Source organism: Alosa pseudoharengus, unplaced genomic scaffold (assembly GCF_046254945.1).
Source record: "Alosa pseudoharengus isolate Yale_2024_CS ecotype anadromous, Long Island Sound unplaced genomic scaffold, YU_APseudo_1.1 YU_APseudo_1.1_scf_3, whole genome shotgun sequence".
Taxonomy (NCBI): Eukaryota; Metazoa; Chordata; class Actinopteri; order Clupeiformes; family Clupeidae; genus Alosa; species Alosa pseudoharengus.
In genome coordinates, this window is record NW_027468718.1 from 2396805 (window position 1) to 2421318 (window position 24514).

At 39.2% G+C, this 24514-nt stretch overlaps 2 long non-coding RNA genes across 2 annotated transcripts; both read left to right on the forward strand.

The window, feature by feature from the left end:
• The first annotated feature begins 134 nt into the window (after positions 1-134).
• Positions 135-4312, forward strand: LOC143100024 (uncharacterized). The gene is made up of 4 exons (XR_012981797.1): positions 135-357; positions 2806-3715; positions 3969-4065; positions 4168-4312. It is a non-coding gene; the product is annotated as an uncharacterized LOC143100024 (long non-coding RNA).
• A 16886-nt stretch (positions 4313-21198) lies between these two features.
• Positions 21199-21938, forward strand: LOC143100025 (uncharacterized). Its single transcript, XR_012981798.1, has 3 exons — positions 21199-21266; positions 21424-21592; positions 21676-21938. It is a non-coding gene; the product is annotated as an uncharacterized LOC143100025 (long non-coding RNA).
• The last annotated feature ends 2576 nt before the right edge of the window (positions 21939-24514 follow it).

A 24514-nucleotide genomic window follows, 5' to 3' on the forward strand; every position in this document is an offset into this window, starting at 1 on the left:
AAAGTCGCACTTCTATCGCCACCACAACAGAACACCAACCGTTAACGTTATTCAGGATGTGACCTTAGCGCCATTAAAATGCACCGTCTCACTTTGTGACCGCCAGTGTGAGGGAACCAAACCGCAGGATCTGATATCACCAAGTAACTAACAGTCCAGGATCAATAACGAAGTTATTTGCCCTGGATTAACATTACAACCAACCAATCAGTGGCAAGTTTGGATTGTGATGTCATTAAAAGTGCGACGTGAAGGTGAAAAAAACAGGCTCCCGCCAATTTCAAATTTCAGAGCTACTTAGCCATCGCAGACAAGTGGATTCTTCACTGTGTGATTCTTTACAATCGTGCCTTACAGGTAAGATAGCCTATTTCCAAGAGTTTTAAGCACTAATTTGGGGGGCATGGGTTGCATTTGTAATGGGGGGAAGTGTAATGTCTGACATTAGGTTATATGATGTCAAAACGATTATTTGCCTCTTGAACGTTTTCAAAACCATTATAGAGTTAATGTGTCTAAAAACAATCTAATAATGATATCTAGCATAACTAGGTAGTGTGCTAGCTGTTATACAATTGGAAAAAATTGAGTTACCAAGTCTGATATTGATAAGAAATAAAATATTAGTGCCCAGTTATATCTCTTAACATGATGGAATGTCTGTCATTAGGCTGTAAGCACTTTGATCCTATGAAAAACAGGCTACCTAGCATGACCAGCTAGTGCAGTAGCAGACTTGTGGTGGTATGAACTAGCCTAAAGGTAGCTTACTACTAAAATGTTCAAGCTAAGCCAGTGTGAGTCTGTAGACATGTTTGCATAAATAACATTACAGACAAAACTCCTTAGCAATGTGTGTTTTAATCAAACGTTATGGCATTAGCAACGCATATATGCATATGCGATGCTACAATTAGCTGCAAGTCTCCTGCCTCACATGAAAGTGGTGGTGTTGGGGGGCAATTTATTTCTGACAGACAGAAATGCCACACCTTCATTGATAGCAGTGGAGGTGATGAAAGTGAATTTGAATTGAAACAGATAAGCAATTAAAAATAAAGCGTTAGTCCAGGGGGCATCACAGAATCACATTTATCCTGTGGTATCGCAAAATGTTAGCCCAGGACCATCACAGAGTGACATTGATCCTGGACTGTTGTTTATTGTTAGTCCTGGACAATCACAGCCACAGTCATTCTATGCTGTCATTAAGTGTTGATCCAGGACCATCACAGCATTACATTGATCCTGGACTGTTGTTTATTGTTAGTCCTGGACAATCACAGCCACAGTTATTCTATGCTGTCATTACGTGTTGATCCAGGGCCATCTCAGAGTGACATTAATCCTGGACTGTTGTTTATTGTTAGTCCTGGACAATTACAGCCACAGTTATTCTATGCTGTCATTAAGTGTTGATCCAGGACCATCACAGAGTGACATTCATCCTGGACTGTTGTTTATTGTTAGTCCTGGACAATCACAGCCACAGTTATTCTATGCTGTCATTAAGTGTTGATCCAGGACCATCACAGAGTGACATTCATCCTGGACTATTGTTTATTGTTAGTCCTGGACAATTACAGCCACAGTTATTCTATGCTGTCATTAAGTGTTGATCCAGGACCATCACAGCATTACATTGATCCTGGACTGTTGTTTATTGTTAGTCCTGGACAATCACAGCCACAGTTATTCTATGCTGTCATTACGTGTTGATCCAGGGCCATCTCAGAGTGACATTAATCCTGGACTGTTGTTTATTGTTAGTCCTGGACAATTACAGCCACAGTTATTCTATGCTGTCATTAAGTGTTGATCCAGGACCATCACAGAGTGACATTCATCCTGGACTGTTGTTTATTGTTAGTCCTGGACAATCACAGCCACAGTTATTCTATGCTGTCATTAAGTGTTGATCCAGGACCATCACAGAGTGACATTCATCCTGGACTGTTGTTTATTGTTAGTCCTGGACAATCACACCCACAGTTAATCTTTGCTGTCATTAAGTGTTGATCCAGGACCACCAGCATTACATTTATCCTGGACTGTCATAGAGCGTTTGTAAAGTCAAGGTCATTTTTATTCTTGACCTTCGTGCAAGATTATGCACCGTTATGCCATATTTTTACCTTCATGAAGGCAATTTGATGGTAAACAAACTTGTCATAGGCGAATTGTTCACCTAGCATAGCTGTACAGCATAGGCCTAGTGGGTCCCTACCGAGAAACCAGCTGTGCAACTTCCAAAACCAGTGCCCCGCCAAATCTAGCAAGAATCGTAAAACATACCTTGTCAGTATATAAAGCTCTTTGGAGATAGTTTTTGCCTGTAGTTAATCCTTCACCTCCACAACAAAAGCATTTGCATTGTGTAGGGAGGGATATATGTCGGAAGAACTTTGCTATTTACAGTAGCAGAGTAACATATAAATGCATTGTGACTCTAGAGGGAACTATACAGTCTGTAAAGATACCTAAACCTGAATAGTGTACATTTAAGTGGTAGCCCAGGACAATCACAGCATTACAGTCCCAGAGTAATTGCTGCCATTAAATCATAACTCTGGCATTATGCGATCTATAGCCCTGTTGTTCAAGGTCACAAGTGCTGTCTATATAGCAAAAACTACATTTTTCCAGCACCTAAAGCTAACCTATCAGGGCACTTGGCTTAAGTTTGGTTAATTTCAAATGCCCAGTTAGGTTAGTTTTAGCTGCTGGGTTATTTATTAACTGTGTAATGGAAAGTATTGTGAGTAAAGTCTGTGGAGGTTAAAAGCATGTGTTATTTTCTTTCAGAGATGGAGGATATTATTAAAAAAGCAGTTATCAATGAAGAGAAAGGAAAAGGTGGATCCAGGAAAGCTAAACTAGATGTTTGTGTCATACCACGTCAACAGAAAGATATTCATACCATTGTAATGGGCAAACTGAAAAACCTGGATGGACAATACAGCACATTCAATTGCACCTCAAAGAAAGACCAGGAAAAAAATTATTTCAAATTTAATTGTCTTCGGTTTGGACATCCAAAGCCGAAAAGTTACCGATCTGTAGGCTGCAAGGCTTATGTCTCATTCAAAGTCAGCACTGATTGGGAAGGTTACACAGTAATTGTACAGCGTGTATATGACCACCATACTAACCATAGCACCAGCGATCCTGGGGATGTACACTCAAACTGTATGGCCCCTGAGCTGAAAATTAAAATAGAAGAGCTCCTTTCCCTTGGAACAAAACCAGACATAATATTAACCGAGTGTCACAAGTGGGCCAGAAATCAAGGACACAGTAACGTTCATGATAGAATGTACTTTGTCACTCCACGTGATATTGACAATGTGAGAACAACTGTCACGAGAAGGAAACACTTCAATTCTAATGACAACCAGAGTGTTGAATGTTTATTGACTGGGGCAATGCAAGAGCATGTGTTATTTTACCAGCCATACACGTCATATCAGGAGCTGATTATTCTTCTTCAGACACCGATGATGAAGTCAAACTTAGATAAATATGGAAAGCAGCTTGTGTTTGTGGACACCACTCACTGTGTCAATCAGTATGACTTTCCTCTGCTCACACTCCTTGTAAGGGATGATCATGGACGAGGAGTTCCGGTGGCATATGCCATTGTTAGCAACGAATGCCAAAACACTCTGGAGAAAGCTCTTGCACAACTGAGGAAGCAGTTCTTGTGCCCTCCAAGGTAAACCGAAATCAGTGTTTTGTTTTATGTGTGCATGTTGCAATTGTGTGACGGTTCTCGTGTCAATGACCTGGCTCATGCCTCTCTAGTATCTTTACTAATCTAAAAACGTAAGCCTGTTGGGCACATCTTTACATTGGCTGTGTATGGTGTCCAAGTTCATTTTTTTTTAAATTTATACTGTATTGGAACCTACACCCCCACCATGCACTGAGTTTTGGTCACACCCATTTTGCCATAACCTTCCTTTTAGGGCATTCATGGTTGACAAGGACTATGCTGAAATCAATGCATTATCAAGTACTTTCCCAGAGTCTGCCATCCTTTTGTGCTGGTATCACGTCTTGCAGGTAGATCATTTTTAAGTCCACTGCATATTGCAATAGCTTTTCTTTACACTCTCAGATTTAGTCAGTGTCCTCCATTGTTTAATTGTTTCCCTTAATCAACAGGCAGTTGAAAGATGGCTATCCAAAACGGACTCTAGTGTGCATGGACCCTCCAATGTTAAGATCAGAGATTGCATAATATCTTTTTTTTGCAAACTCAAGGCTTGTAAAACTGTAAGTGTATTGTAAGTAGGTCTGTGCATGCGTGGACTTGATAATATATAGGCATTACTATGGTGAAGTAGGCTATAGCGATATGTTGTGAGTTGAAATTCTAGGCATGTTTTAGGTGTACTGTACATAGCTTATTTGTAGTATTTTGACATATCTTCATCATGTTACAGCATACTACATCCACTAATGTATTTGAAAATGATGTGATTCATGTACCATGTAAACTTGTGTTTTTCATATTTTTTGGAGGTTGCTGAATACAAAGCAACATCAGAGAAGTTCTGTCATGAATTTAAACAGTACCCAGCTGTGTGCCATTACTTCAAAAGGCACTGGGAGGATATTGGGCACATGTGGTCAAATTATGGACGTTGCTTCAACCACTTGGATTCGGAAACGAATAATGTGATTGAACGGTAAAAATGTCATTTTTGCCCAACCTTACATGCTATACATACTAAGTTATTAGCCATACATATCCTACTGTGTATTTAACAGGTGTCTAGCATTGATAGCAATCAGTATAATTATTGTTTTATGAATATTGTTCTTCAGATTTTTCCACAGGCTGAAGTACCAGTTTCTCGGCGGCTCCAGAAACAGGCGCATCGATGACCTCATTCAAGTGCTTCTGGGAAAAGCTGAGGATTACTTTACAATCATCCAAAATTTGCAATTTGCTGGACGTATAAAGAATAAATGCACATTCATTCATTGTACTTCACCAGAAAAAAACAGAGGATTTGATCAAAGTAATTCTGACACTCTGTATGTCCCATTGCCAACCACTGGAAGCACTACAATTGGCAATCTAATCACAGAGAAATCAGTGCAAAGTCATTCAGACAGTGCAGATGTCCCTGGGCCAACCATATGTAGCACTAGTACTATGGATAATCTAAACACAGATAAATTGGTGCAAAGCAATTCAGACAGTGCAGGAGTTTCTGTGCCAACCATGGGGAGCAGTACTACTGAGTTGACAAGTGTTGAAAAATTAATGAATGTCACGCGGATTGTTAGCTGTTGGACAAACATTCCCAATCGCATTGAAGATATGATAGACAGACTACATAGCCATGTTGTACAGGCAGAGAGACAAGGTCACATCAATGTCCCATATCCCATTAATGTTGTTGACAGAACCCTTAAAATCAGACCATTATTTCCAAGTCGAAAAGGTACTATGGGTTCAGGCACTTTGTCTTGCAAAGCTGAAACACCAGCGAAGACAGTGGAAACCCCTGATTACCCTCTCAAAAAGCGATTGAGAAGCTCAACATTTAAACATAAACGCCTCAGATTCTCTAAGCAGTAATGGGGGTCAGGGCAATTCTAAACCAAACCCTTGTAGTGCAACAGGCAAAAGATACTGTCTAATGCTCTTACAGTATAATCATGTGTGCATATTGATGATGATATGTGATGAAAGACTGTCTCCGCTGTTACTTGTAGCGGATGTTGCCCAGATCCGGGCCTGATCTGACCTCAGGGGTGTATAATAAAACAAGAGTTGGTTAAGCTATGAACTCTGTTATGACGGTGAAGTTGGTTCTGATTCTGTATGAGATTAAAAATTGTTTGATTCAGTATAACATGAATGAGAGTACTAATAAAGCATGTGTCTAGAACACAAATTATCGTGCGTGTTCTGTGTCATCTTTACACCCCCCAACACACACACCATTACACCCCACACAACCAGTAGGCGTAAGTCATTTAGAGAATGTCAGAAGGAAGTAGGTACATAATTGACTAATCTTTATGGAGAATACGGGGGGGGGGGGGGGGGGGCTTTTTTCCTTTCAGTCTATGGAAAAAAGTGACTGCATGTAGAACGCACATTATTAAATAATAGATTGCGCCTGCGCCAGCTGACATGACTCACAGCAGATATGGAATTTTGTCTGCATTGGCTATGGTGCAAATTCCCTTACTATTCATTAAATTGAACATTATGACTGACCATATAAATCACTATATGTTTCCTTAATAAACCATTGTAGGCATACATTTAAAAACTCATTATATCACACAATTTGGTTAATTAGATTTTCTGTAGGCTAGCCTAACCATTATACCATACCCCCTCCCTACACACACTATTTCATCACACCCCATTATTATTACTTATACCGGTAATTCCGTTGGAGTAGCACGACAATGAACTACTTGAACTGATTAGACAGTGTTATTGTGTGTTCAATTTGCCCATACATGTAAATGTATGAAATTATTTAAAAAAAAGAAACTCAGAATGAAGAATATGTTTTTATTTAGAAACTAAAAAGTCTGCATCATGAACAACAACGACATCATTCTGTTTAGTATTTTTTTTTTTTTACATTTTGGGACTAAACATTCAATTGATCCAATTTCGCGCATAGCACGGAAAGAACATGGACCAGTGCAGCTGGTCCGAACGAATGGATCTCTAAACTAAAAGCAGAGTCGCAATCGTACATTTTGGCGTTTTGGATCATCTTCATCAGAGTCTGTCTGTGAAAAAAAAACATCAATCACAGCAAAACAACAAATTATTATAAGACCTATGGTATGGCATATGGTTTAAAACTAGGGCTGTGAATCGATTAAAAAATAAACTAAATCACATGCATCCATTTTTGGCTATTACATATTTTACATATTTAGACATATTTTAAAAACAATTTTGGCAGACGAGTGAATCAATGAAAAGCCAAACTAACATTATACACTTTTCTACAACTCAATGACTGAACTGAAGTGATATTAATTTGGCTACCCCAGCATCATTAACAGCTCAATCAGCACACTAGGCCTCCTTTCTGCATATCTGCAAACTGTAGTTAAAAATATTGGTGTCCTAGTTGATAGTTCTTTAAATTTTAGTAAACTAGTGAGCAGTGTGGTGAAGGGCCGCTTTTATCATCTAAGAACTTTAGCTAAGCTCAAACCTTTTTTTTTAATATCACAACAATCACAAAAAACAATTATCCATGCTTTTATCACATCCCGCCTTGTAAATGTAAATCAGGTTTGGCATCAGTGTAGTGCCTAGAATCAGATTTTTAGCATGATAAATGCAAATGACTGAAGTTTCCATTCACTGTCAAAGATTAGTTTAGGTTAGATTCAACTTCATTGCCATTGATTGTGAAGAGTACAAGTACAAAGACAACAAAATGCAGTTTGCGTCTAACCAGAGGTGCAAATAAGCAGAAAAGTGCAATGTGATGATATACAGTACAGACAGGTGCATTGAGGTGATACTTCAGACTTGACGAACTATAATACTGTGATTGGATCATAATACTTACTTTGTTTTGTCTGCCATGTCTTCAGTGACACCCTGACAGATGTCAGCTGAATTGACATTGTGGACCAGGCTCCCTGCAAACCCATCCGCCAAGTCCATGGCCTCTCCCTCTGTAAGACAGCTGAAAATTGTCGTTTTTGTTTTCTTTTTTGGTGGCTGCTGCAGTACCACTGGAGGCAGGTTTGCCCTTCTTCCCTAGAAAGAGAATGAAATTGAAAATTGTAAGGACTCTATTTCTTTTTGAATCTATAGCTTAAAAGTAAAAAAAGAGTCCCTATCTTTGTAGGATTTGGCAGCACAGTGGTAATTTGAAGAAGCTTGTTGGAGCCATTTTGGGTTGAATTTAGTTAAACCACATCTTGTTTTATATAGTGCGGTCTAAATTGGGTCAGGTACACTGTTTCTTGAAAAAAAAAAATTAGTTAAACAATATCAAGAGGGGGTTGAATAATTTCACTGGCAACTGTATAGTGGGTTGAGGCAGCCGTGGCCTACTGGTTAGCGCTTCGGACTTGGAACCGGAGGGTTGCCTGTTCGAACCCCGATCAGTAGGCACGGCTGAAGTGCCCTTGGGGGCACCTGCAAGGCACCTAACCCCTCACTGTTCCACGAGCCACTGTTGTTGCAGGCAGCTCACTGCACCGGGATTAGTGTGTGGTTCACGGTGTGCGGAGAGTGTTTCACTAATTCACAGATTGGGATAAATGCAGAGACCAAATTTCCCTCACAGGATCACAAGAGTATATATACTTATACTTACTTATCCTCAATGTGATTAGGAATATAAATTGGCACTACAGACATTTCATGAAAACCTACCCCAATAAGACTCCTGAAGACATTGGCCGACATGTTTTCACCTTTAATTCTTCGCTGTATTTCCGCCGGAGTCATTTTGTACATTTTTTTTTTGGCCCCCGTGACCGCTAGGCGACCAGGGACTGCAATACTGCCTTGCTCCTCCTTTTCCTGGGCCAGTCTCTGGCCGTCCTCCTTTTCCTGGGCCAGTCCCTGTTCTTCTTCCTCCTTTTCCTGGACCTGTCCCTGTTCTTCTTCCTCCTTTTCCTGGACCTGTCCCTGTTCTTCTTCCTCCTTTTCCTGGACCTGTCCCTGTTCTTCTTCCTCCATTTCCTGGACCCTGCCCTGGTCTTCGTCCTTGCTGTCACTGCCCTCAAGGTTTCCCTTTCCCTGATCTTCTCCCCCTTCATCTCCTAACATATCTTCCTTCCTCCTTCCTTTCCTTCCTTCTTCTTCCATGTCTTCTCCCCATATACTCCCAAAAATCTGTCCCTTGTCTGCTAAATTTTTTCTGATCTCTGAAGTATAAAGATGAATGTAAGTGCTCTGTAGCATTTTAGAATCATGAATTCAAGTTCAGTACAACTAAGTTCACAATCAGTTCACATGCAGTTATCAATCATCTGTTAATGTTAAAAAAGTTTTATACTAAGTAAAATTAGAGTGATAAATTGTTGAACAGAATATGTACTCACCTTTACAATAGGCGCAAATAGGACACACTTTTGTTGCACAGCGTGCATGCCTGTAGGCAGCACAGCCATCACACTTGACCTTAAATGGAAAGAAAGTTGTCAAATACTAATAAAGTTACACTTTAAGGATTAAGGTTTTTAAATTTAGGAAGGTGTGTTAATTGTCATTCCTACATGGTGTACATCAGGGGTCTTCAATTGGCGGGCCGCGGTCTGGGTCCGGACCCGGACCCTGACGTGATCCTATCCGGACCCGGACCATATTGAGATTTTCACTACAGATTTTCACAGCTGCGCTAAATGTTTCGTAGGCTATAACACAGTGGTCTCCAACACAGTGCCCGCGGGCACCAGGTAGCCCGCAGAACGGCTATGAGGCGCCCCCAGCGCACCTTCTAAAAATAGCCATCAGGTCCCCTGCAGATCACGCTCTAAAAACACATTGTGAAGTTTTCAATAGATATTCTAGACCAGAACCATTTTAAGAATGTACAGTATGTAGCCACACATCTGTAACATTAAATTGATATTGGTGATAACTTACAAAAAACATTTAAAGTTGTTGATGGATGGGTTCAAGGAACCAGCTGTGGAATATCCCTCCTTGTCTCAGCTTAAATCTTATTTCAAGTTCACGTTAAGATCTTAAAATAGCTCAGGCTACTCTGTTTTACTCCCAATAGCCGGATATATAGACAGAGACTTTCTAATAAAGAGACACAGCACTCAGAAAATCCTCTATAGAAATGCATTGGGTTAGTCTGTCTACACATATCCCACCCCTTCCGCGGCAAAACGTGGACATGTGAATACATTGAGCCAATCATGTGGTGTGTTGTGAAGACATTGTGCCAATCATGTGTTGTGATCTCGCAGCTGGAGCAAAGTTGGTGTTGTGAAGCCATGCGCATTTCTGCCGAATAGATGCCCGATAAGTCCCCAAAAAGCATTGAGATATCGCCGCCGAGTGGAGGGACTTGCCTAAAAGGACTTTGATATAGATAGATAAATAAAAAAGATAGATAGATAGATAGATAGATAGACAGATAGCCTATACAGGCATGTTAATCATTCAAATATTATGATGCTCCGGGCCATTGCTTGAGGAGGGCTTAAGTAATTGAATACCCCTGGTGTACATGAAGGGACGAAATAAGGGTACTCGAAGCAAAGTGAGGACGGAGAATAGGTCAAACAAATGATAGTTACACTCAAACATGATTTTTAAACTGCCCCAATAAAGATTATTCCCATAAATGGTTACATGGTATACTTCACCTTTGTTTCAGATCGCATTATCCGCCGGCAGTCGCTGCACTTTTGTGTCCTGTCTACAGATGAAATTAATTTAAAGTTAATACATAGAAACCATGCTGATGGTTAACCAATTTCATGTATACCATAAATTAACATGATTTGTATTCAGGGTTTCTTCCTCATCCTGTGTGTACTCACATCATCAGAATGTGTTGGTGGTAAAGCATAGTGGGCATTACAAAAAAAAAGGTTATTTTTAGGCCTTTATAGTCCTAAAAGCGAAGGTGGAAGTCAAAGGTGGAAGTAAATAGCCTATAGCAAACTTATTTGGTGTCATTTGAATCATCTTTTTATGCACATTAAGAATATCAGGTGTCAGTGCCCAAATATTCGACAGAGCTACATAGAACAGAACAGATGTGGAATACAGTTACAAACTCGACTTTTGCCGCAGTGGGACTTTAAGTAAAAGCATAAACAAATCTATCCCATTTACTATGTATACTATGTATAATGTTAGATAACTGAAATACTTTACCTAATGACCTGAAAAGATCATGGCACAGCTGTGCTCGTATTTCGGACATCTCCCATCCAAAGTCCTTCACAATGCCCTGCTCAACTGCCCCACCATGTAAGAGCGCTTGTGCATACTGGGGAATGAAGAACAAAGTGGCCTAAAGATTAGAGAAATAAGCTTGTGACCAAAACCTTCTCCAGCAGACATGCTAAATGTTCCGGAAGATTGAACTGTACTTATAAGTAGCTTCCAGGTTTGAATATGTACAGTATGTGATGAGGGCACTGAAGAAATATAGTGAGTGCTATGTTGACAAAAATAATCACTGATTTAGTGCAACAATGCAATGCAATATCAACAAAAATTACCAGAATGACATGGACACCACAAGAGTGTCCATCTGTCTGCATTGGATGCTGGACATTAACAATCTCCCAGGGCCCATCACAGCCCCTCGCTGCAGCAAATGAGCTGGTCAGAATGGAGAAAAGATAATGAGGTAGTTATTTTGTATAGATTCAAGGAGTTATAACTGTAACTCGGCTACCACAGAAGGTGCATCATAGTTAGGAACTATGCATTAGGGAAATGGACCCCAGTATAGTGTTAATCAGGTAAAAAATAGGTTGCCACTGTTTGCGGATATCACCTCCAGTTGTTCAGGATATCCTGTTCCTTGGCTTTGGACTCTCCAAGGGAGTTCATATAAACTACAATTCTCCATTCTATGCCTGCATACTAGAGCAGAGAACATTGTGAGTTTTACAGATTCCAAATTTCAACAGTTTTTATGCACGGAAAGCATGTGAAAAAGAGCAAGCAGCAGAGCACTTACAAAAAGAGTCCAATGGTTGCTGTTCTCCAGCATGGCTCCCACGACATACTTCTGGAAGATGTTCATCTAACAGGAGAGAAAGAAGAAGTTAAAAACGTCAAAATTTAAATGACCACAATAGGTATAGTAAGCCCAAGTCTGCTGACCTACTGCACATTAAGAAAATACACACACACACCTTCAAAAAGTAGGAGTTTCTGGCTCTAGAAGAACCCTCCGAGATTTTGGTCATTATGTGGCTTGGTACATTAATGGTACCTGGAGAGTCCTGCGTCAAACAAAAACACAGAAATAGTGAGATTACATTTAAAAACTTAGCCAAAGTATATTATCACATCCTGCATCTGCCTCATGAGTACTGATAATTAAATGCTCAGTATTAATAATAATACCTTGCAGAGCAGAAAAAGGAAAGAATCGATCACCTGTTGAAGAAACATAGTTAGATCAATTCAAATTCCTGCATGCATTCCAATGATTTTCTTTCAAATTACTCTTTGAACCCAAAATTTGCTGTACATTGTTTGCTGAACAGCACTAGTAGGTTAATAGGCAAATTCTACCATGCCCCCCCCTCCAGCTTTTAATGTTGTATTTACATATTTTTTCAAATAGTAAAAGTAGCAATTTATCTGGTTTTAAAACTTAAAATCATATGTGACATAATTTCCATGCATCTACATTAACATATAGACACATGGCTGAAAATTAGTTGGAACCTCATCTGAAATATATGCGTCCTCGAAAAGATTCTTCAGACTAGACACATAGATCGTGTGAGGTCCAACCGTTCCAACAAGGTTATCTAATAAAAAGGAAAAGGATATCTTTAATTTGACATAATTTGAAATAAACTAATGATGACACTTTTTATCACGCAGCCTTTCACACTTACCAGGCATCCTGAAAGGTTTCCCAGTTTTCTGAAACATAGATTCAAATGATTAAAATAAGGTGTGGACAAAGTAAGGATGAATGTCACTGTCATATGTGGGCCCAGGCTAAACATAATGCTGGTGGTCCTGGATCAACACTTAATGACAGCATAGAAAAACTGTGGCTGTGATTGTCCAGGACTAACAATAAACAACAGTCCAGGATGAATGTCACTCTGTGATGGTCCTGGGCTAACATTTTGCGATACCACAAGATAAATGTGATTCTGTGATGCTCCTGGACTAACGCTTTATTTTTTATTGCTTATCCGTTTCAATTCAAATTCACTTTCATCACCTCCACTGCTATCAATGAAGGTGTGATATTTCTGTCTGTCAGAAATAAATTGCCCCCCAACACCACCACTTTTATGTGAGGCGGGAGACTTGCAGCTAATTGTAGCATCGCGTGCATGCGTTGCTAATGCCATAAAGTTTGATTAAAACACACATTGCTAAGGAGTTTTGTCTGTAATGTTATTTATGCAAACATGTCTACAGACTCACACTGGCTATTAGCTTGAACATTTTAGTAGTAAGCTACCTTTAGGCTAGTTCATACCACCACAAGTCTGCTATTGCACTAGCTGGTCATGCTAGGTAGCCTGTTTTTCATAGGATCAAAGTGCTTAGCCTACAGCCTAATGACAGGCATTCCATCATGTTAAGAGATATAACTGGGCACTAATATTTTTTTTCGTATCAATATCAGACTTGGTAGCTCAACCTTTTCCAAATTTAGAACAGCTAACACAGTTATGCTAGATATCATTATTAGATTGTTTTTAGACACATTAACTCTATAATGGTTTTGAAAACGTTCAAGAGGCAAATAATCGTTTTGAGTGCTTAAAACTCTTGGAAATAGGCTCTTACCTACTAAGGCACGATTGTAAAGAATCAAGAATCACACAGTGAAGAATCCACTTGTCTGCGATGCACGGCTAGTAGCTCTGAAATGTGAAATTGGCGGGATCCTGTTTTTTTCACCTTCACGTCGCACTTTTAATCACATCACAATCCAAACTTGCCACTTATTGGTTGGTTGTAATGTTAATCCAGGGCAAATAACTTCGTTATTGATCCTGGACTGTTAGTTACTTGGTGATATCAGATCGTGCGAACCAAACCGTTGATTGCTCACTTAAAGGAACACATCTAAGAAGGGCGTCAGGTAGCTTGCCCAGTGAGAGGATGCAAGAGTGTGTTCACAGGAAAATCGTCTTTTACCTCTCACATGTCCAGAAAACACAGACATTGGTCAGAAAATGTGATTTGTACGTCAGTCCACGATACACAATGTGACAGTCCTACTGATACAACACAGGAACCTGCTAGTGTGCCTGATGCTGAAGACACTGTAGGGGATGAGTCTAATTTCAGTGACCTGTATCTGAGAAATATGTGTATGTTTTACATGAAACTACAGGGACAGCATCTCCTTCCAGTGTCTACCATTCAAAACATTGTTGAGGAAATACAAAATATACATGAGTTAGGACAGACCTATACATTGAATCAAATAAATTTGCTTCTAAAAGATATGTCAGTTTCAGATGATGACATTGTAAAAATCAGTGATGCAATTAAACAATCTGACCTGTTTACAGCTTACCACAAAGGGCCTATGAGAACTGCTTACTCACGAACTCAGTGCTTTAAAGAGATGTTCAAATATGTGGAACCCAAAAAAATTTTGTTGGGCAGAGATGAGAACAGGACAGAGAGGTTTGCCCATTATGTTCCTGTGCTAAAAACCTTAGAAGGTATGCAGGAGTCCGGTTTTTGGCAGGGCCTTATGGCAGTCGATCATTTTAATGTTTCCAAAACAGATGTTCTCTCTGACTGTTGTGATGGTAAACTGTTCATGTCGAACACATTTTTTCAGGAAAATCCAGGTTGTCTGAAGATGGTTTTATACCAGGATGCATTCGAAGTTGTGAACCCGTTGGGCTCTGCTAAAAAGAAGCACAAGGTTTTGGCTGTGTACTTCTCTCTACTTAACATGCCACCCCATGTACGATCAAATGTTGACCACATGCAGTTGGTTTTGTTGTGTAGAGAGAAGGATTTTAAGGACTTTGGCCATGCAAAGGTTTTTTCTGAACTGCTTACTGATCTAAAAGAACTGGAGGTAAATGGGATAACAATGAGAGATGAACTTGTTTTAAAGGGAGCTCTCTATTGCATTGTTGGAGACAACCTGGGCTCTCACACCATTGGTGGTTTCACAGAAAATTTCAGTTCATCTCAGTACTTCTGCAGATTTACTTTACTTCTGTTTGATTTCTCGAACTGAATTTCAGGGTGCTGATCCTAACATCTGTGGACTGCAGCGGACTCCAGAAAATTACAGATCTGCCATTGAACAGCTGGAGAGAGAGGATACTCCACAAGTTCAAGGGATAAAGTTTAGGTCAGTATTTAATTCTCTGCAAAACTTTGATGTTTGTTCACCTGGCATGCCCCCCTGTCTTGGTCATGATATTTTCGAGGGTGTCCTCTCATGATGTTGCTCTCTTCCTCAAGTATTTCATCAAAAAGAAGAAATGGTTCACGTGCACAATTTTGAACAGGAGAATCAAGCAGTTCAAATATAAAGCAACAGACGCTTGCTCCAAACCTTGTGAGGTAAGTCCTCAAATTCTGAAACTGAGTGGACATGCTGTCCAAAATTGGAACTTCTTGAAACTGCTGCCTCTGATAATTGGTGACAAAGTGCAGGACCCCCAAGATAATGTCTGGCAGTTAATTTTGCAGCTTAAGGACATTGTTGACCTGATTTGTGCTCAGCAAATTTCCAAGGCTCAGGTCGCTTACCTGGATATTCTCATTCAAGAATATTTGGAAAACCGGAAGGCACTATTTCCAGATATCAATTTGAGACCTAAACACCATTATTTGCGGCATTATCCAGGATTGATCCTAAAATTTGGCCCACTTATGCGGCTATGGACTATGCGTTTTGAGAGCAAACATAGTTATTTTAAAAGATGTACAAGACATCTTAAGAATTTCAAAAATCTGTGTTTGACTCTTTCAGAGAGACATCAGATGTTTCAGGCCTTTCTTTCTGCTGGGTCAGTGAGTCCTCCAACCCTGGAAATTAAAGATGGCTCACCATTTTACTCAGAGCTTTACAGTCAGCAAGTTAAAGACACAATCCGAGAATTTGGCTTCACTGAAAGAAATACACAAATTCCTGTTGATGTGCAGTATAATGGGATAATTTGCAGGAAGGGACAATTTGTTGTCACAAAGAATGATGATTCAGTGGAGTTTGGTGAAATCATTCTCATTCTCATTAAAGATGATTGTGCACTTCATTTTCTGATGAGAGTGTATGATGGGGAATTTCTTTCACACTATCACATGTACTCTGTAAAAAACAGCAGTGGAAGATTAGAGTGCAAACATGTGAAAGTAATTGTAGGTGAATAATTACTTAATATTAATCTTAGACTGGCGAACTTCAGGAAAAACTCAGGAATCAGGTTTATTATGTTACAAGCTGAGAGGGTACAAAAAAGGTCTACGGTCTATGTAGGCCTATCCCAGGCCTGAAAGGCCTAGGTTGGCCTGTAGCCAACTCCTCTCTTCCGCTCTACATCCTTAGTCTGACAATCCAAAATCTGATCTGACAAACATTGCAGTTTAGTTACTTTTAAATGTTTTAAACAAAGAACAAAATGGCGCCAAGAACAATCCCACTTGGTTGGCTCTTCACTTGGTATCAGACACACCTACTCACACCCACTTCACACCTATGAATTCTTGTCAGAATAGCATGAGGAGAGATATCTTATATATCAGAAATATCACTTATAGAATGTTCCAAACATTCTCACAATCACATCATTACAATCCTTGTAATGAGACTATCAAAATGATACCAGACATGAATACATTTACATTTCATGATACATGGATACATTATATCAAGGTAGCATCCTTTGTCTTGTGTAAGTGATAGGCCTTAAACCAGCACATTAGCATTCCATTGGGGGAGGGGATGGGGTCTTTGTTTAAAACCATGAAGGGTTACATGGCTAACTAAAAGTAGTCTTGAAGTTAAATTATTATCCATTTTAACCATACATTTTATTGCTATCAATTCCCCCTTTTCAAGTCTGAATGACTTGAATTTTAACATAAGATTCCATAAACATGAGCATTCTTGAACAATTTTACAAATGTTTCTTTGTTGTTTTTTTTTAATTTTTTTTATAAAGTCCATAATCAGTCCATAATCAATGTAAGTGTGTGCGTGAGCAAGGAAAGCAGCGTTCAGCATACATCCTTTCTTGCGTTACTCTTCCGTTGAAGAAGTGTCCTCTTATGAAACTTGAATGTGTCTGCATTGTTTCAGTGTAAGTGTATGCGAGTGCAAAGGGTGTGCATGCAGGCCGCGTTCGGCGTGCACCCTTGTGTCAGTCCAAATATGTCCACATGTATTGCGGGCAGTGAACAATGTGCGATGAGTGTCTTTGATGATGCGGAGTGCGATGCTGCTTTCGGCACCCCCTTTCGTTGCTTTCAGTCAGTCCAGTTTTGTTGCTTTCATGGCAGTTGGTTCTGCCACAGGTTCCGTTGGACCTGTGGTTCCTGAGCCTCGTCCAGTTTCGTCTCATGACATGGCCTAGCCCCGACCGCTGCTGCTGGCTGTACCTGAGCCCAGGGCAGAGTTGTCTGGTCCATCAATCTCGTCCAGTGGCATGGCCTGGTCTCCACGGCTGCTGCTCTGGCGTGGTAGCTGAGCCTGGTTGGTGGAGCCATTTGCCATCTTGAAAGGATCTTCTGATATGTTTGCTTAGTGGTAGTCGAAGACAAAGGCATGTCACACCTCCCTTTGTCCCTTTTGGCATGAAAGAGATTCTGGAGAGTGGATTCACAACAACTTTGAGAGACATTAGCATGAGTGTAAACAGAGTCAAACAGTGTCTCGTGAATGCAGATTCACAAGTCAACAACAGTATGCTAATGTATTCAGTTTCTCAATTGGAGACAGTCACACCTACAGTATGGGTCTTCTAACATAGCAGGGCTATTTATCTCCAAACAGAGACTACACATTTGCATCTATTGGCAAAAGGCCAATATAAAGAAAATAAATAAACTTTGGTTAAGTTTAGATGTTTAAAAGAAAAATAATCCACAGACTCACGTGGGTAGGGTACCCCTGCATGTCTTTTAAAGAGATTTTGCATTAGAAGTGAGGGTCAGTAAAACAAAACAGTAGGCATTTAAAAAATGACCATTTGAGCAATAAAACCAGTAAACTTAGATGGTATTTCAAGTCAATACCATCTATCTCCCCCTTTTTATAGTTTCTTAACTATAACAGATTGTGATCCCAATATGAATGAAGAAAAGAAAATACACCACTAAAAACAAATAAAAAGTAATTTCAAACATAAAGAAACTCAAGTTGTGGGTATGAATCCATTCAATTGAACATTTGCCCACATCAAACAAGGCGTAAACATGTAGCAAACATTTCCCATTGGCATACAAGCAAAAATAAAAAAAAATATGTCTTAACATGTTAAACCCCAAAATGTGTCCCTTAAAAGATAAATTAAATGAAAGAAAGAAAATGGTTGAAATCAACAATGGTTTCCCATTATCACTCCTCTTAGGTTCATATCTCCCCAGTGAAGTTCCTTTTGTGTCCATGGGGGAGAAGCTGGGGGGTTGGTTATAGAATACAGTGATGCTAGGAACAAAGGCAGTGAGATAAGATAGCAAAAGGTGTGAAAACTTTTGACCCAAGAAAACAAAGAAGGACTTGAAACAAAAAATGGAAACAAACACATATAAAGGAATAAACAAATTTCACACACACAGGGCCGGCCCACACGCTCATTCATTCATACTGGACACACAGACACACACAGCTCCATGGAGCTGGAGGACAACTTTAAACGGGCTGCAGGAAGAATTTCCTGCTTAAAAGAACAAAAGAAGTTTAGTCAAGCCTTTTCAGTTAGCTCATATTAGCTCACAAGACATCTAGACGCCCCTAGCGGCAGCTAGTTAGCTCAGGCGTACTTAAAAGAGGCCTAACCATGCTCTCTTGAGCTTAGGCCTATGCTGTTTGAGCTTATGCTGTTTTCACACTTGAAAAAGATTACGACATGAATCCTGGATTCATCATCTGAGTGTAGATGTAGCCTAAAACAAAACACCACATCTACTCAAAAACAAAACAAGACTAGTGTTAGCTTAACACTTTGGATTCTAGCCGCTCATACGCTCTTGGTGATAAAAACAAAAAACAGCAGTGCCAAGTTCTGTCTAATATTCTGTTTTGGTAGTGAAGGAATAACAATGTTCTGTAAACAAAGAGGGGCATAAGCTACGTAACTTCTTAGGACCTGTCGTCCCTAAAACCGCGAAAAATAGGTCGCTCACTATACCACAGTGATTAATATTGAGTTGCCTAGCACACTCGCGAACCTATTTACTCTTTATATCCAATAAAGAGGCACTCTTATCTGGATTGGGTTTCAATCCAACACATATGTTAGACGCTTTACAAAATATGGATTAATTCGTCTTGTGCGACGTTTTGCCAAAATCGGGGAAGCACAAATTTATGTCCACTATTAAATTACGGTTTTGCCAAAATATTGCCAAAATCGGGGAAGCACAATTTTGTGTCCACTATTAAGTTACGGTTTTGCCAAAATGTCTACTCACTCAGAATGCCTTTTCCGATATCTTAACGCCCGTTCCAAACTGTGGTTAGCAGGAACCGCCCGGGTTTACAGATCCACCTTTGTTCATCACCAAAGAAGAAATGCAGATAAAAAGCGTCCTTACCTGGGAGCTGACACCAAAGCGATGAGAAAAAGAAAAAAAGAAAAAACTGCGGCATCTTAGAATCAGCGACAAAAGTATATTATCTCTGCGGTTGGAACCTCCATGAAAGTAATTGTAGGTGAATAATTACTTAATATTAATCTTAGACTGGCGAACTTCAGGAAAAACTCAGGAATCAGGTTTATTATGTTACAAGCTGAGAGGGTACAAAAAAGGTCTACGGTCTATGTAGGCCTATCCCAGGCCTGAAAGGCCTAGGTTGGCCTGTAGCCAACTCCTCTCTTCCGCTCTACATCCTTAGTCTGACAATCCAAAATCTGATCTGACAAACATTGCAGTTTAGTTACTTTTAAATGTTTTAAACAAAGAACAAAATGGCGCCAAGAACAATCCCACTTGGTTGGCTCTTCACTTGGTATCAGACACACCTACTCACACCCACTTCACACCTATGAATTCTTGTCAGAATAGCATGAGGAGAGATATCTTATATATCAGAAATATCACTTATAGAATGTTCCAAACATTCTCACAATCACATCATTACAATCCTTGTAATGAGACTATCAAAATGATACCAGACATGAATACATTTACATTTCATGATACATGGATACATTATATCAAGGTAGCATCCTTTGTCTTGTGTAAGTGATAGGCCTTAAACCAGCACATTAGCATTCCATTGGGGGAGGGGATGGGGTCTTTGTTTAAAACCATGAAGGGTTACATGGCTAACTAAAAGTAGTCTTGAAGTTAAATTATTATCCATTTTAACCATACATTTTATTGCTATCACATGTTAGTGAACTGATTGACATGTGGCCCTTATCATATTACATGAACAATGGATTCCAGATTGTCCCACTGAAGCACAGTCTCTTGTCAGACTGAATCATAAGGCCAGATGCTAAACTGTTTCTCTTGTGTGTTTTAACAGATATGGCTGAATCACAGAGGATACGCAATGCTGTAACAGCAGTGCTTCCTGAACTTCCTGATGAAGTTGTCGGGTCAGTTGAAGATACTTTGAAGGCACTTGGTGCAGTAACGACAGATGATTTACAGTACATTACCGAGGGAGACTTGCTGCCAGTATTAAAGCCCATACAAGCCAGAAGATTAGTTGCTGCCTGGGCCCCAAACCGTGAGTGTAAAACATAAAACATTGCCACAACATTGCACACTTCTCTTATAGCAAGCACTTACATATTTTTTTAATATACATAATAATTTCTGATATTTTGCTGCTCTATTTACACATTTATCAATATGCTACATTCTGTTACAGAGTACAAAAACATTGAGTTTAAAGGACAATTCCGTTAGTTCCGTTAGAGTTTCCTTTAGTTTAAAGGACAATTCCGGCGCAAAATGAACCTAGGGGTTAATAACACATGTGTACCGAGTTCTTCCGTTCTCTGGGATATGTTTTCATGCTAATCGAACGTAACCAGTTTTACCATAAACCGCTAATAAACGTTTAACGCTGGTCTTCGGGGCACACGCAAAGTAAAAAGAAATCGCTATTTCTATATCAAAATAGCACCACACTTCCACGGTAGCATAATGAGGGGCCCTACATTTAAACCGAAGCATTGAGAACTTTGTAAGTGTACAGACAGTTTATGAAAAAGATAGTTTAGAAACAGTACTGTTCATGTATACAAGCGGGCACCATCTTGGAAAAACAGTCACATGACAGTTCAGCTTGCGTTGCTCCAGTCGTGCACAGAGAATCGAGCACAGTCCATCGAGAAGACCAGCCTTGCTGAGGACGTCCAGATGGAGAATGTGCCACCAACACCCTGCCTTATTGTGTGTGGTAAGTAACCTGAACTAAACCTGCTTTCTCTACCGGTATACTAACTCTCATTTGTAGCTGGCTAACATTTTACCTGATAATAAGTCCTATAAATTCAATAGGTTGTATGATTCATCCTTTATTAAAATTGTTTCTTTTTATTCATGTTTATTATAAGGGTCCTCCTGTTTTGCTGCTGAGACATTTATGTTGAGCATTGACAGAGAGATTGTCAACAACCACATCACTTCCTTCACATCTGCAATCTCCCTGATGTTTGGCAGTTACTACTGCTTTAACATACACTACACAGTGGAACTACGGTCTACACTGGAGTTCCTCCAAAGGTAAAAATTCTTTCTTTTTAGAGTATCACAAAATGCAAGGCATGTGATATCCATCCTGAGGTTATTCTCTTTCTTTCATAAAGGTGCTTCTTTTCAATCAATCCTGAGAAAGGCACGAAAGTCGAGTGGAAGAAGAAGAAAAAAGTGTACTCCGTCAATCCCAGAGTCTTCACTCTGATCTCAGACCTTGCTAACCATGAGTGGACCTTCCAGTGATGTTGAGGGATGGTATGGAAAGGTAAACTGGACATTATACACCACAGCTGTTGTGTTAGTTGGAAGAAATTTGTCTGGTACAGTTTGTACATGTTCTAGTTTATTGAACTGTTTTTTGTACTTTAACCAAGTCAAGGCAAACCTGATAGTTCCATGTATATCTTTAGATTAAAATGGCTTAACTGGAGGTGTACAATTCATATAAATAAACAAATAATTCACTTTAAAGTTACATTCAGAAGTCCCATAGGTTTTCAATCCATGATTGGTGGATGTCATTTATGTTGCAGGATTTGACACTTTTGCTTCCTTTTATGGATGATTTTATTTTGATAATATGAAAATGATACACTGTATGTGCACTAATACCACAGTGTGGTAAGATTTGTTACTAACAGTAGACTTAAATGGTCTCAAATAAAACATAGAGGTTTCCTGACACATTGTTACAGTTTGTAAGTTTAAAACTATGCTTACTGAATAATAAATAGTTTCAATATTCTATGTTTTGTGTTTTTTTTTTAATGTAAAACAAATTTTAATAGTTTTTTTCCCACTGTATAATATCCACATTAAGTAATGTTTTTTAACGGTAGTATCTGGATTAATTCAGTATTTTACCGTACAAGTAAAAGTAAGTTTTTACTTTAAAAAAAATGTTTTACCATTAAAAATAACAAATTTCCATGTACATTTTCAGGTTAAACAATGTTTTTTTAAAATGAATTTTTTTTATTTTTTATGGTAAAATACTGTAAAAAGCACATTATTTAACTGGGCAATCAACAATATCAATACATTTTTTTGCCGTAAATGAAGGAAATGTTTTACCGTAGTTTAACGGTAGAGTTTTGGCAACCACAGCTGCCAGTATTTTACCGTAAAAATAACAAATTATTTTTTACAGTGTGTACAGCAGGAGCATTGCTGGCTAAGTTGGCCATAACACCTCCTATATCCAACTGTTCCACCAGAGGTGTGGAATTGTACTGCAGAATCAGTCTTTTTAAGGTCATTCTATCTCCTTCAATTTTTTTCCGGATTCTGTTCCTGAATTTGTTGGTATCTGTTAAATATACGGGGTGAAGTAGTGATAAATGAGCTGGGCTAGCAAGCAGAAGCCACACAAAAAACCCAGAGTTGCACTGGGGACAATGACCCTTGTAATATAATTGACAGATAAAAGTGTCTAGCTTTGTGAGACCATCCTGATCTCGCAAGCTTCAGGTTTTCACTCGCAGATCAGTCTGGCAACTTCCTGATAGAGAAAATTTGGAGCAGTTCACCAAACGAACGGCCCGTCAATAACCAACAGGTGGTGATAGACAGATGGTTTATCCAATCAGCTAACCAGTATTTCCGCCCCTTCACAAAAGTTTTCCAACAGAAAGTTCACAGATGGACATGCAGAGCAAATGGGAAGCACCCATCTAGCGGAGTCAGGTTAAAAAGTGTCTACTAAATGAATAAATATAAATGTGAAGGCCTTAAGTCAGTTTGTGTGATTAGTGTGAATTGATAGACACACAACAGAGTTATCATACCATATATCATAGAGTTATCATACCAACTATGTCATATATAGTTTTTTCAAATACTGTACTGTGAAGAGATCAGGGGACAGTTACCATTGTGTCGGTACAGGTCCATTTTCCTTTGTTTAATGGAGAGGAAGAGGCTCTCAATTTTGTCCTGAAGAGGACTGTTTGCTACAGACGCTACAAATGCACAGACAAATGTGTTCATATTGTTATTTTAATCTGAATCACGTACTGAAGAAGTCTGTTTATGCCATTACGTGTGGGTTGTCTTACCCTTCTCTGCCCATTGGTGAACATCCTCAACCACCTTGTTTATGTGTCCCTCACCAAGGGACTGTTTTAGGCCCTCGAACTGTATGTTTATCTCTGTTTTTTTCTGTAAGGTCTTTTGAAATGCACAGTATGATATACAGCAGGAGAAATCAATATTGAACACATATTTTTTGCAGCAGCAACTATACTTCCAGTGAGGCTATATTAGCATTTCACCAGACAAGTCAGGTAATCCACACATGTAAAACAATCCAAATATTTATATTAATTTGCACAGATAGGAGGGATAATTAATTAACTAATACAGATTCCAGCTTGTTCCTTGCCTTGGTGTACCACTTTTCAATACTTTTTTCTTTATTCTTTATTACACATAACTCTGTTTATGGACTTTAATGTTCAGATTCTTTATACGTCTGGACGTATGTATGTATCAGGTACATCATGTCTCAATAACTATTGCTCAGATGTGAATTTCTGTATGGTGATATACCTTCCTGTAACGTTGTGAGAGATACCGGTGGAGATGATCTCTTTTCCTTCGGTTCCACTCCAAAGCCTGGACAGTGATCATATCCACCCGTGCTAGATACAGTATAGCAATGTTAAAAACTGTGTTGGTCAGTTTATAACCACTCTGTAACTTAACACAGCTGTGATTACTAACCTGCTTTAGTCATGTGTTTGCTGGTAGAACCAACCCTTGACATGTAGGAATTAACCTGCTCTACCTCCTCTCCCAGAGTCTTTCCTGCACCAGTCTGATTCATTCCTCCCCACTTGATCTGCAACAACATTTTTTTTGCTTGTTTTTTTAATGAAAAATACTACTTTTACAGAATTTTCAAAAACTTCATATGGACTTTAAAGGAGCTACAGTATTGTAATCAAG